This window comes from Poromitra crassiceps, assembly GCF_964638095.1.
Source record: "Poromitra crassiceps genome assembly, chromosome: 20".
NCBI lineage: Eukaryota > Metazoa > Chordata > Actinopteri > Beryciformes > Melamphaidae > Poromitra > Poromitra crassiceps.
The window spans coordinates 23431451-23445376 of NC_139637.1; positions in this window are offsets into that span (position 1 = coordinate 23431451).

Genomic DNA, 13926 nt, shown 5'->3' on the forward strand with positions numbered 1-13926 from the left:
TGGAGAGAGACTGAGGGAGAGGGAGAGAGCGGGAGAGACTGAGGGAGAGGGAGAGAGAGGCGAGGGAGAGACAGGAGAGAGAGCGGGAGAGACTGAGGGGGAGAGAGACTGAGGGAGAGAAAGAGGGAGATGAGAGCAACTAAGGGAGAGGGAGAGAGAGAGGGGGAGAGAGATGCCTAGTATCCAAAAACTCAACAGTTTTGCAGGCATTCATTTAGTTTGACAGTTATTGAGAGTTGATTTGTTGTGGACCAGTGATGTCCTTTATGCACAAATGACATCACTGGTCCACAACTTAACTCAAAACAACTCTCATTAACTGTCAAACGAAATGAATGCCTGGAAAATGCTACAGTTTTCGCACATGTGTGAGATTATGTGCAAAATAAATCAGCGGAGTGTTCCATTAACTATTCATCAATTTGCTGGGGGGGAACCCCCTGGAAGTCCCTCAAGGACCCCTGGTGGCCCCCCGGACCCCACGTTGAGAACCACTGGTGGTAAAGCCTTCTTTCATGTTCTTCTCACATGCCTTGTTGTGGGGACCTCTTTGGCCTGACTCACAGCTCCACTAGTCCTCTTCTGTATCCTCATGATCTTAAAATGAATGAGCAGGCCTTGGTTAAGCTGTCTGGTTAGCCATAGTGTTTCAGCTACGCCACGTACGTGTTGGTTCCTACCCTAATCATATCTGACTATTATTTTGAAATGAACCACCGCCGACGGCTTCCTGTATGACTCAGTGGGAAACATCATGCCGCCTGTTTACACTGTTGTCATGACCAGCTGACAGGAGCACATTAATGTCTTCCTGTGTTCTCCTCTATGGACCACAGCGTTCCCCCTCTCCTCTGTCTGGGACACTTAGCTCTGCGGTGGTGCTAAGAAGACTTTGGGCTCCACCAGTGTCACATCCCTTTGGTCAGTTCTCCATCTAATCCTAAACACATGATTCTCCTGCTGCTGCAGCAGAGGGGGCTGGCTTCGCCGCGCTGTTCCCAAAGCTCGCCCGGCCACACACTATGTCTGCTAAACGACGGGCTGCCACTAACGATTATTTTCATAATCGATTCATCTGTCGATTATTTTCTCGATTCATCGATTAGTTGTTTGGTCTATAAAATGTCAGAAAATGGTAGCAAATGACGATCAGTGATTCCCAAAGTCCAAGATGATGCCCTCAAATGTCTTGTTTTGTCCACAACTCAAAGATAATATCAGTTTACTGTCACACAGGAGTAAAGGAACCAGAAAATATTCACATTTAAGAAGCTGGAATCAGAGAATTTAGACCTTTTCTCTTAAAATTTTACTCAAAACGATTCATCGATGAATCAAAATAGTTGTCGATTAATTTTCCGTCGATCGATTAATCGGCTCTAGTTGAAAGCAAAAGTTCACGTTTCTTTCATAATGATCGGATTGGTCTGGAGGGTGTGCAGCAGACAAGCCTTTCCCGTAAACTGCAAACGAAAAAAGTCCCCTTTTCGTTTCCTTTATCGTTTTCTTTCCTGTCCCCTCTCATCAGTGTCAACCGTGTCGTCAGTCATTGTCAGGCCGAAAGCTCGACAGCGATCTGAACTGATACAGGCATGCCTTAACGCAAGCACAGGCACGCTCGCCAGGCTCCGTGTCAAATATGAGATGAGCAGCACGCATCACCGTCTGCGCTGTGAGTCACGGTGTCACGGTGTCACGGTGTCATGGTGTCATCTTCGAGAGAGAGAAATGACGCGCTACTTCCGGCTCAGTCAGACGTTCTTTTTTTTATATATATTTTATTTTCAGCTTTTCAGAACAACATACGAACAAGACAAACAGGCTCAGACACAGAACGGAAAAAACAAAAACAAACACAAAAATAAAAATAACTACCGGTACACATTTTCAACATTCAGTGCTACCAGTTATGTAAGGTGCTTATATTTTTACAAGAGGTACATTCTTGTGCTCATCCGTCTCCTGCAACCTCAACAAGGTAGGCCAGAAACGGGCCCCAAATGGCAAAGAATTTCTTCAGTGAGGCGGTCCTCAGGAACCTAATCCTCTCCATCCGTATAACAGAGGTCATTTCCGTCAGCCACAGTTTAAAAGGAGGCGAAGTAGAAGACTTCCATTCTTTCAAGATGAGTTTTTTGGCAACAATTGTCCCTTGCGTCAGAGATTGCTGCACAGTTGTGGGGAAGTCCAGAGAGAGTTCCGAGCAGCCAAAGATGGCAAGTTCTGCTTCGGGCTGAAGGGTTATTTTATAAGCCTTCGAGTACCAGTCAAATATCTTAGCCCAGAATCCGGACAGTGAAGCGCAGAACCAAAAAGCATGTGACAATGTGCCCTCCGACCCCTGACACCTATCACATAGCGGTGAGACAGAGGGATATATCTTATGTAGCCTATGCTTGGAGTAATGGAGATGGTGAGTGACTTTAAACTGGATCAGCTGATGTCTGCTATTAACTGAGCAGAGTTGTACAACCGACAGGCTCCTTTCCCATATAATGTCAGATAATTCAGTACCAAGTTCTTCCTGCCATGCCTCTCTGATCCTCTCAGTAGAGGCCATGGTACAATCATCAAATAAACACACAAATCTAGAGATGAGGTGCCTGGAGTGAGGAGGGCTCAGCAAAACATCAAAAAGAGCATGTTCATTTGGGAGCGCTTCAAAGGTCTGAATGCTGGATCGAACATAGTTTCTGATTTGTAGGAATCTGAGCCAGTCCGTCAGTCAGACGTTCTTACAGATATAATTGGCCGTGTCTGCGGGTGGGAAGCCAACATCTCACAATCTCATCAATGTGTGTCTGTGTGTCTGTGGTCCTTGATATGAAAGAGGTTGAGAATCACTGCTGTAGCGGCCTGTATAGCCAAATAAGTGATGAGGTGAATAGACCTTTTTCACAGCAATAATCATAACAGGGTAAACACCGGTAATTAATAACATTATGATAGTTCCGTTCCATTTAGGTGTTCCTTCCAGTGGCATTCCAATGAGCCAACATGCACATAATACCAGGGCCTTCATTAATGTCAACTACTACACCTGTGTTTAGCCTGCGTCAAAAGTGGCCGCTGTGAAAAGGGTATACGAACAAACAAAAACAGAGTCAAATAGCCTAACATTAGCCAAAGAGGTCTAGGCCTCACTGGTCGGCAACTCAGCTAACAAACTCAGCTAATAAACACTAATGAGGGTTTCCAACTTCCATGATTGAAATTTGGAAACCCTCATTGGTGTTTTGCTTGCACCTGTGTGTTTACCCTGCCTTTTTGACACCAAATAGCCCCTGTGAAAAGGGTCCATTGTTAGCTGTTTAAGGAGCGACAGGCTGGCCTACAATTACTAGACAGTATGAGTTGAGACAAGATGCACACTACAGCAGGTGAATAACGTCACTGACTCATCCTCTCGTCTTGTCTCGGCAAGCAGGCCAGTAAAGCTGTCGTGATGACGTCTTGTTTGTTTCTCTCTTGATGTAACTTGCCTCACAGCTGTCTGCTGCTTTCTTCATGTCATCATAATGCTGATGAGACTCATACTCACAGCGGTTGGCCTGAGGTGTCGTCAGGCCAGGGGTCAGGTCAGGGGTGAGGGGTCAGGTCAGAGGTCAGGGGAAGCTGTCAAACAGTTGTGTGGCTCCAGGCAGGCAGTGCTTTAATGTCACACTGACCTCAGACCAGCTGTTTTTAGGCCACACCAAAGTCGTTCATTTGAGGTAACGTTAAGGCGTTCTTCCACCGCCTAGCAGTATGTTAGTCCAGCCAAAAAAAGGTACGCGAGTGACATCACTGATGACATCACTGGTGACATCACTGATGACATCACTGGTGACATCACTGACATTGCTCGAGTGACATCACTGGTGACATCACCGGTGACACCACAATTGCTCGAGTGACATCACTGGTGACATCACAACTGCTCTGAGTGTATATAAGACTTTAAAGAAACGTCTCCAGTCATCAGTACACCACTGCTTATAGCTGATGTTTTTTAGTTCCAGGCTGTGAACAAGAGCATTTTATACGCCACAAAAGTGACTATGGAAGAATTACACACCCAGCGATATGGCGACAACAACCCTCCTCCCTCCACAGGAGGCACAGGTGTTGTTACCATGCTGCCCGCACCAATCTACCAGACCAGCAGCGGCCAGTACTTTAACTGGCCTCGGCAGCATCAGGCCAGACCCGCATGGTCTGAAAGCCTTCAGGGCCTACACATGGCCGCCTATGCAGACCAGCAAAGCCCCGTCGCCCTGCGTCACCATTACGCCCAGACACCTGACGGCCAGCAGATCCTGGTGCCCAGCAGCCAGCTGGTCGTACAAGGTGCAGCAGGAGACGGTCATCAGACGTACCTGATCGGCGCAGCGCCCGCCTACACCTCACCTGTGGGACTGTCTGCGAGGGAGATGCGCCTGGCACGGAACAAGGAGGCGGCCCGGGAATCTCGCCGGAAGAAAAAGGATTACGTGAAAGGTCTGGAGGACTACATGACTTGTCTGGAGAACGAGAACAACAAGCTGATCGAACAGCTGAAGACGTTGAAGCGTCGTTATTGTGTGAACACGGGATCACCTGCCTGAGGAGAGGACGAGTGAGTGAGACAGCTCTGCTCTGCCATCCATTCGCACATGTGCAAAAGACTGAGGAACTTTCGGACGAGGTTTCCTCAGCGAGGAGAGAAGATGCACTGAGTTGACCCAGATGCCCAGATGGAATTCACTCGCACACGCAGCTAGTGACGACGACCCCCACCCCCCCCCCCCCCTGCCCAAGGAGGCCAGAAAATGCACCGAGCCCCCATCCCCAAAGAAGAAAAAATCATCCAGTTTTTCTTACCTTCACTCTCAGTGAAGATCACCTGTTACCATAGTTCTTTCCTGCAATTCTAATAGCATAATCTGTGCAATATCAATAAATATCAATAAAATATTGACTGCATTTATTCGTTTCATGTCTTATTTTCATTTGCTATCTATCACAGGTGGACTGAGTTGAGAAACATGAAATGTTTATTCGTGATCAAACTTATCACACCATTGTAGCCTGTGGCTACTGCTCATTTTAGCGTTGTGTGCGGTCACAGGTGTGAGTATTGGATTCACACCACAACGGCTTGAAACGCGACTCAGCCAATCACATGTTTAATCCGCCGTTGCTACTATTATTGATCTCTTCGGTCAGCATAATAGCCTGATATTCAGACTGAATCAATCGTCAACTCATAAACTCATTTCAAGAACTGCCAAATGAAATCCACAACTGTGGCGTGGGCGTGGCTTCGAAGGTCTGGAGTCAGGCTAGTATAATGTACTATAGGCATCTCGTCTGCTACGCGTGCTCGATTCCTAGGCTCGCCCACTGCACGGGCTTGCTGGGCTCGCCCACTGCACGGGCTTGCTGGGCTCGCCCGCCCTGCAGCTCGCCGAGCTGACCCGGCGGCGAGGCCGCGCTAGGGGACATGAATGCATGATTGGTTGCAAAGACGTTGTGAGAAGACATATAAACAAACATAGGATCCATATTAGTATATTTACAAGTGTCACAAAATGATCAAATTGTCATACTGTGGCGACTCTGGGGTTTGACATGTAATGTGGTGATTCGGGGTTTAGCTAGGAACTGATGTGTGGGGTTGTTTCCTGGGGAACGGTGTGTTAGTGGGACTTCCTGTCTGAGTGTGCATGCCAGAAGAGATACGCGAGGAAGCCGAGTGGATGTGTGTAGAGCTAGGAGCGTGGCAACCTCTAAGAGTGTGCCTGGAAGAGCTGTGAATAAAAGCCTGTACCAACCATAAGTCTCCTGGTTCCTGGGCGATACCTGATTCGTTACATTGGTGTCAGAAGTAAAGCTTGAGGAATCGCCTCCGTGTCGGCCAAGAGGGGAAAGAGCAGGAAGGAACGGAGAAGAGGTTGGGATTGACGGCTTGGAGGCTCGGCGACCTAGCGGTAGCGGTTAGCTGTCTGTGTGCTAGCTGCTACGAGCACCACGTGCGCGACGGGGGATGGCCGTCGGTGAACGGGGAGGAAGAGGAGCTGACTCCGGTGTTCAGCTCGGTACTTGCTGGCATGGAAGCCCGTTTGTTGAAAGAAGTCAGACGGCTATTGGAGGCTACGCCTGCCTGGGCAGAGGAGCTGATGCGGATGCTGCGGGAGGTCACGCAGCGTGGGGAACGGCGGATAGAGGAGCCGCAAAGAAATTGTTGGACTTGCGGAGAACATGGTCACCTGGCGAGGTGGTGTCACAGCGGTCCCGGGGGGCAGACCAGGTACGCGGAGCAATGTTTCTGGGGGCGCCCGGGTGTCTGCTGGTCGTGTGGAGCATTCGGGCATCTGGCCAGGGAGTGTCGAGAGGCTGTCGGGGAACAGAGGACAGCACGAGAGGAGAGACGTGCAGGCGGCTGGCAGGTGAGACTCTGCTGGTCGTGCGGGGGGCCTGGACATTTGGCCAGAAACTGCACTGAGACTGTAGAGGACGGAGGAGGGACACAGGCTGGGGAGAATGTGAGCAGCCGGAGGGAAGAGAGAGACATCATCTGTAACGTTGTTACAGTCGAGAGAGCGGGGATCGTGTGGCCAGGTGAGCGAAAGGGGTTAATGCCGGAGGAGCCGGCCCAGCCTAGCTGCTCTGCACCCCCAACGGTGGCTGTGCAGGAAGCCAAGGTGGAGATCGCTGCCAGTTGTGTTCCCCCTGCTGTCCTGAACACGCCGCCCCCTGGGGGAGGGGGACGGGAGGAAGAGCGAGTGCAAGAGGTGGAGGAAGACGAGGGGGACTGTTCAGATGTGGACCTGACAGACGACGACATGACCATCATGGATGTCGACGTGGGTGAGTGGAAACGCAGGCAGGCGGAGGACGCGGAAATCGGTCTGGTGCTCGCGTGGGTGGCGGCCGGACGCCGGCCCCCTGTGGAGGAGATTCACCTGTGTTCCGGTGCCACGAAGGGACTGTGGAACGTGTTTACCGACCTGCGTCTGGATGAAAATGGGCTTTTGGAGAAGAAAGGGGGGCAAAACGAAAAAGGGGTTCCAGAGGGTTGTGCCCAGCTACCTACGGGAATTGGTGCTACGGTGGGCGCACAGGGGTCGCACAGGGGTCGCAGCGGTCAGGGTCATCTGGGGGCTGAGGAGATGCTCCCCAATGTTCGTGCACTTTTCTATTGGAGCCAACACAAGAGGGACGTGCGGAGCTACTGCAGTGCGTGTGATGACTGTGGGGCACAGAGGGGGGGCCGAAGAGAGTCACCCTGCAGAGGACTGACCCCACTGGGGGCTGAGAGGGACTAGTGTGCTTCGGGTGGGACAGAAGCTTTGAAAGGGGGGATGGAAATGGTGGTGGTTGAAATGAAGGTAAACAGAGAAAAGAAATAATGTAAATGTTGGGGTTATTGTTGAATTGAAATGTGTGTAAAAAGAAAAGAGGGAAAATGTAAACGTGACGGATTGAATGGAAATGTATGGGGGAAAAAGAGTTCCAGAATGTTATTTGAAATGTGGGTGATGTGAAGTAACGAAATGGTGGTGGTGGAATGGAGAAAATGAAGTGGTGTGTTGGAAAAAGGATAGATATTTATATTAATTAATAGATATTTATTTATATAGGCTATTTGGGGGAATGTTGTTGGGGGATTGAAAGGGTCTGTGGGGGTTGACGGGACAAAAGTGTTGTGTTTTGGTACAGGGGTATGTGTGTTTTGTGGGTGCCGCTGGCTTTGTTGGGAGGAGATAATGTGGTGACTCTGGGGTTTTGTGGTGATTCGGGGTTTAGCTAGGAACTGATGTGTGGAGTTGTTCCTGGGGAACGGTGTGTTAGTGGGACTTCCTGTCTGAGTGTGCATGCCAGAAGAGATATGCGAGGAAGCCGAGTGGATGTGTGTAGAGCTAGGAGCGTGGCAACCGCTAAGAGTGTGCCTGGAAGAGCTGTGAATAAAAGCCTGTACCAACCATAAGTCTCCTGGTTCCTGGGCGATACCTGATTCGTTACAATACATTATGGGAATTTTGGCATTATTGATCGTACATCGTACAGAGGGCAAAATTATCGTACAAATACGATAATTATCATACAAATACGATAATTATCGTACACCTGGCAACGCTTCTGTGGTGTTTTGGCATCCTTTATGTTGCATTACCACCTCCTTCTGGATTTAATCCATCCACTGTTTCCCTACATTCTGTCCCTCTCCACTCGCCGATCCTCCATCGTGCCACTGTGTACGGAAGGCTTTATGAAGGGACAAAAATTGTTCGAGTGACATCACTGATGACATCACTCACTGATGACATCACAATTGTTCGAGTGACATCACTGATGACATCATTGATGACATCACAATTGCTTTAGTGACATCACTGACCAGCAGCGGCCAGTACTGGCAACTGGTCTGAAGGCATTCAGCGCCTACATACAGTCACCATTGGCCACCTGAGCAGACCAGCAAAGGGCCCGCCATGCGTCATTACGCACAAACACCTGAAGGCCAGCAGATTCTGGCGGCCGCCATGCCCAGCAGGCAGCTCTTACAAGGTGCAGCAGGAGATGGTCATCAAACATACCTGATCGGCGCAGCACCCACCTGCTACACCTCTCCTGTGGCTGTGGGACGGTCTGCGACTGCGAGGGAAATGCGCTTGGCACGGAACAAAGAGGCCGCCCGTGAATATCGCCGGAAGAAAAAGGATTATGTTACACGTCTGGAAGACCACATGGCTTATCTAGAGAATGAGAACAACAAGCTGATCGAACAGCTGAAGACGTTGAAGCGCCGTTATTCTGTTAACACGGGATCACCAGTTTGCGGATAGAACGAGTGAGTGAGACAGGCAGCTCTGACTGCCTGCCATCCATTCGGACATCTGCAAAAGACGGAGAAACTTCTTCGGCCCCGCAGTCCAAGGGGAGGAGAGAGCATGCCGTGCACCGACCCCCCCCCCCCCGGCCCCCGAAGAAGAAGCGTGTCGTTGCCGTCATCATGCAGGTTTCCTCAGGGAGAGAAAATGCACTGATCAAGACCCAGATGTCCAGATGGAATTCATTCGCAAACGCAGCTAGTGACGACTCCCACCCCAATATCAATCAATACCAATAAAGTAGGCTATTGACTGGATTTATTTGTTTCATATTTTATTTCCATTTACTATCACAGGTGGAGGTGGACTGAAGTAGCCTATGGCTATATAGTGTTAGATCAACTCTTTGTAGCTGCAAAAAGCATTAGCCTACTGTAGTTTATCATTTTCAATGTACAGTTTTTGTCCAACAGGTGGCATGGTGGCGATAAGAAAATCATTTGAGGCAATGATCTGCGATGTTCTTATTAGTCCACTAGGTGGCAGTCAACGATCGCTGTATAACAGTCATGCATTGGAGCCTCAAGGAAAAGTACACACATTCAAGAAGTACAGTTACTTGTGTAAAAAACAAACAAAGACTGGTAAAAGTAGAAGTAGACATTCAAGTAAAAGTAAAAAAAATATTCCAGGCTCTGAAATGTAATGTAACCCTAACCCTAACCCTAAGTATAAAAGTAAAAAGTATTTCTACCGGCTGTTTCTGTGCAAACTGAACCTCACGTCATATGATAAACAGAATTTCCGCACACTCAATTTTGGGGTGGGGACTCTGGAGACAATGAACCGAGCACACACAGACACTCCAATTATAGTAGGACAGCCTCTACAGGTGGTGTATGCTGATTGCTTTTAATCTCTCTCCTGGATTTGTTTGAAACAGTCACTGAAGATATAGGAAATTAAAATTAAAAACTGACAGTCCTTCAAGTCAGTTTTGGTGGAGCACATAGTCCTTCATCACTTGTGTTAGTGGTAGGGAGTGAACTTGGTTCAGGCAATCTGTGCCCAGCGCTTGGCGGATCCGGATGCGGCACACGTGGGCCAGACTACGAGGGCATTTCTTGGCCTCCACAAAGACCCTGAGGGCCTCGGGATCTGCCCTCTCCTCCAGCTGTGCCTGCTCCCAAGTCACCAGGGCCGGGTTGGCGCCGTGGTCCAAGAGCAGCTGGACGAAGGCCGCGTCACACCTGAACCACAGCACCCAGTGCAGCAGGCGAGAAGCCACGTCGCCGCGGTTCGGAACACCAGTGGCCTGGAGCAGCAGCCGGAAGTAGTCCAGGTGGTAGGAGGAGACACTGTCAAAGTCCATGTCAGGATCAGCAACACCGAACCTGATTAGTTCCTGCAGTATGTCCAGCCTTCCTGCCAAGGCAGCCCAGCAGACCTGAGTACATGAGCAGTGTTCGCTTCTGTTGGGGTCGGCCCCGGCCTCCAGGAGGATCCGGACGCAGTCCAGATGACCGTTGAACACAGCCCAGTGGAGAGGCGTGAGGCCTATGTCATGGTATACCTGGGAGATCATGTACATGTAGCCCACGTAGGCAGGGTGACCATGCCGGGGTGGGAGGAGCACCATGGAGGTGTCCCCTCTGTAGTCGTTGATCTGCCTTCTGAAGCGGTGTTCCTGCAGCAGGGTCCTCAATTTGTCCAGGTCTCCTCTGCAGGCGGCATCATGGAGCTGCCTGTTCTCATGCCCTGCTCGAACATCATGGAGCTGCCTGTCCTCCTCATGCCCTGCTCGAACAGCCATTACTTCAGATATGTCACTGTACCACAGTGTTGCCAGGTGGGGAATGTTGAATTATCGTACCTGAGGGTCATATGCTTATATAGCCTCAGCCAGGAAGGATTTATGACATCACTGATGACATCACAATTGCTTGAGTGACATCAACGATGACATCACAATTGCTAAAGTGACATCACTGATGACATCCCCACTGATTTATGACATCACTGATGATGTCACAAATCGTTACATCAATAGACACTGCCCACTAACACCGCCACTGATGATGATGATGATTTAAATCTCATTTTTAAAATCACAACACAACATTCAACTTTCCATTTTAAATGAGGTGCTTTTTACTTTTAAAGTAATTTTACACCAGTACTGTAAGGTACTGACACTAAATAATAATAAAGGTAAATAATAATATGTCTACTTGAGTAGGAAATTCCAGCACATATCTACCACTAATACCTGATAAGCCCACCTACACTGTACCACCCCCACACTTTGCAACTAGCCTATATTTAGTCTGTGTGGCACTTAGGTAACATTTACACAGAGGCAGAAGATAATGAGGCCTTGGGAAAACTGCAGACGAACCAAAACCACACCCCCATGTAAAGTTCTTTCAAAACAACGGTTAAATGAAATGAAATAATGAAATAAATATATGTGCTTGGCATGTAGGCTACAGACAGAGACCGACGGAGGACGAGAAAGAGAGATAGAGAGGAATACAGAGACAAAAAGAGAGCGAGCGCCAGAGAGATTTCACGTGTCTCAAAATAGAGCTCCTGTCTGGACTCATGGCTGATGTTGAACGCACCCCTATCAACGCTGCACCAAACAAGGTACAAGGCTATAAGCTCCACAACAACACAATTACCACGGCACTCCTCCTGTTCCCATTGGCTGTTTTCCCAAGGAAGTATTATTATATACTATATAGTAGTATGATTAATTAATTGATACTTTATTCATCCTTAAAACAATCTTGCAGTATTACGCATTCCAGAGTACACAGATTCAATTGCCAAACTGTAGGAGGCAGAAAAGTGATCCGAATCTTTGTGTATTACACTGTTTCTTTTACTCTAGTACAGAGGTTCTCAAAATGTTTTTCAGTTAAGGACCCCCTTACAAGATAGAAAATATACCGGGGACCCCCTCATTCTGATTTGTGATTTTGGGCGAAGCTTAATTGTTTCCACGCCACGGTAACATGCTTGACTTTTAAAGTGATAGGTTTGTTAGATTAGAATGTAATCCATGAACCATTTTAGATTTAAAGTATAAAATATTTCCATTGAACTATAAAGCTTTTGCAACAACAACAACAACAAAAAAAGTTTGTATTTTCATTTTCCTGAAAACTTTTCGTGGACACCCTGGCAAAGTGCCATGGACCCCTGGGGGGTCCCCGGACCCCCATTTGAGAACCACTGCTCTAGTAAACTCATGCAAATCTCAGCTGTATAAATATCACATTTCAATTGATGTGAAGATGTTATTCCACTTGGAACGTGTCCTTTATTCAACCAGGAGAGACGTGTTGAACTTCACATGTCTCTGTGAAGGCACGATGTTACAGGAGAGACGTGTTGAACTTCACATGTCTCTGTGAAGGCATGATGTTACAGGAGATGCACTCTCCTGCACAGGAAACAGGAAGTGAGTGGTGAGGATCAAAACATAGAGTTGGTGGGGAAAGCAGACACTGCTCTGCTGCTGCGCGACACATGAGTAACATGACATTCATCTGGGATGCTGCCTGGCAGTAGATGAATCAAGATACTGACATATTAATATGTCGATATAAAGCGTTTAATCTTGAGCTTAGGGTGGGGAGATGGTTTACCACTGAAGGTCATCATCAGATACTAACTGCCACACTTCTCCCGTCTAAAGGAGAGGGAGTTTGGTAATGGCAGAGACATTTGAGAAGCCAGATTTAAATGTATATGGAGTCACATGACCAGCGAGTATGGAGAGTCACATGACCAGCGAAGTATGCGCTCTCTAGTCTCGACGCCAGACCCATGAGCGTTCTTATGCTGATACACTACGTTACTGCATGCTGCAGAGCTCTCTCTGGGTCTGGGACACTTTCCCTTCAGAGGGCTGGTTATGGGAGGGAACCGTTCACTTGGCCAGTCATATGCCAGTGATGGCTTCAGTCCTCTTCCAATCAGTAACGACTTTGCGATCAGACAACACGGGAGGCGCAGCCCATTTTGCTCTCTCATCGGTGCTATGACCTGTCACTCATTCAATTTCAACCCGCCTTAAAAAACCAGCGGTGGCTGTGAAGTGGCACAGACTCACTTATGTAGTATGCGGAGCGCATAGCGATTCAACGTTAATATTTGAGTCTGGTGGGGAGAGACTATGCTCTCTCCAGCACAGCACACAACGGCTGAAGGAAAACCAAATAAAACCTAATTCATAAACCAGATGAACTCCCTCTTCCAAGGACACTTGTGATTTATCGGCACATGAAAACGCCTGCTTGGGATGATCTGTTTCTATTGTAACACTAACGTATAGCCTTGCTATAGCCATCTCTCCTCCCCTGCTCTGCAGCCCCTCAAACTCCAAATTGAAGCCATATGCAGATTCCACCCAGTGCGTTCTCCTCCAATCACAGCAGAGGTGGACAGCCTGCCCCCAGAACCAGGCCCTGGATGTATAGATGATGACACTTGATTCTGCCTTTTCCGCCATTTTGTGTTATGACTGTGTGCTTTGCATGTTCTCGTGTCTTTATGTACACACAAGTACATACATGTGCACATACCACATATGCAAACACACACACAGATGTGCGTCATACCGTATTAATATGCACATTATATATGACATATCCTCAGGGTTGGTTGGGTAGGGAGGCGTTCCATCACAGGTGCCCCCGGTGGCTCATCACATAGAGCGCAGACCATAAGGCTCAATCCTTCCCACCCGGGTTCGAATCCGACCCGCGTCCCTTTGCTGCATGTCCTCCCCTCGCTCTCTCTCCACATGCCTGCCTCTCTCTCTTACATTTGGGCCAATGTAAAATAATAACTGTTCCGTCACATTTTGACCTATTCAAAATTGTACTCAATTTTCGGAGGCATTTCCTATAAACGCAGTAATTTATTCGAGTTACTTGTGCTCAGTTACTTTCAGATTACTTTGCCATATTTGAGGTATGAAGGCACGGGGGAAAAAGTGAAAACTTACAAATGTCAGGCTTGCACACAAACAAACAAAACATCGTATCTGTCACTATTTAAAATTACCTTCTGAGCTTTTTTGCTTTCACTTTAAAACTATTCCCAGAAGTAATTATCA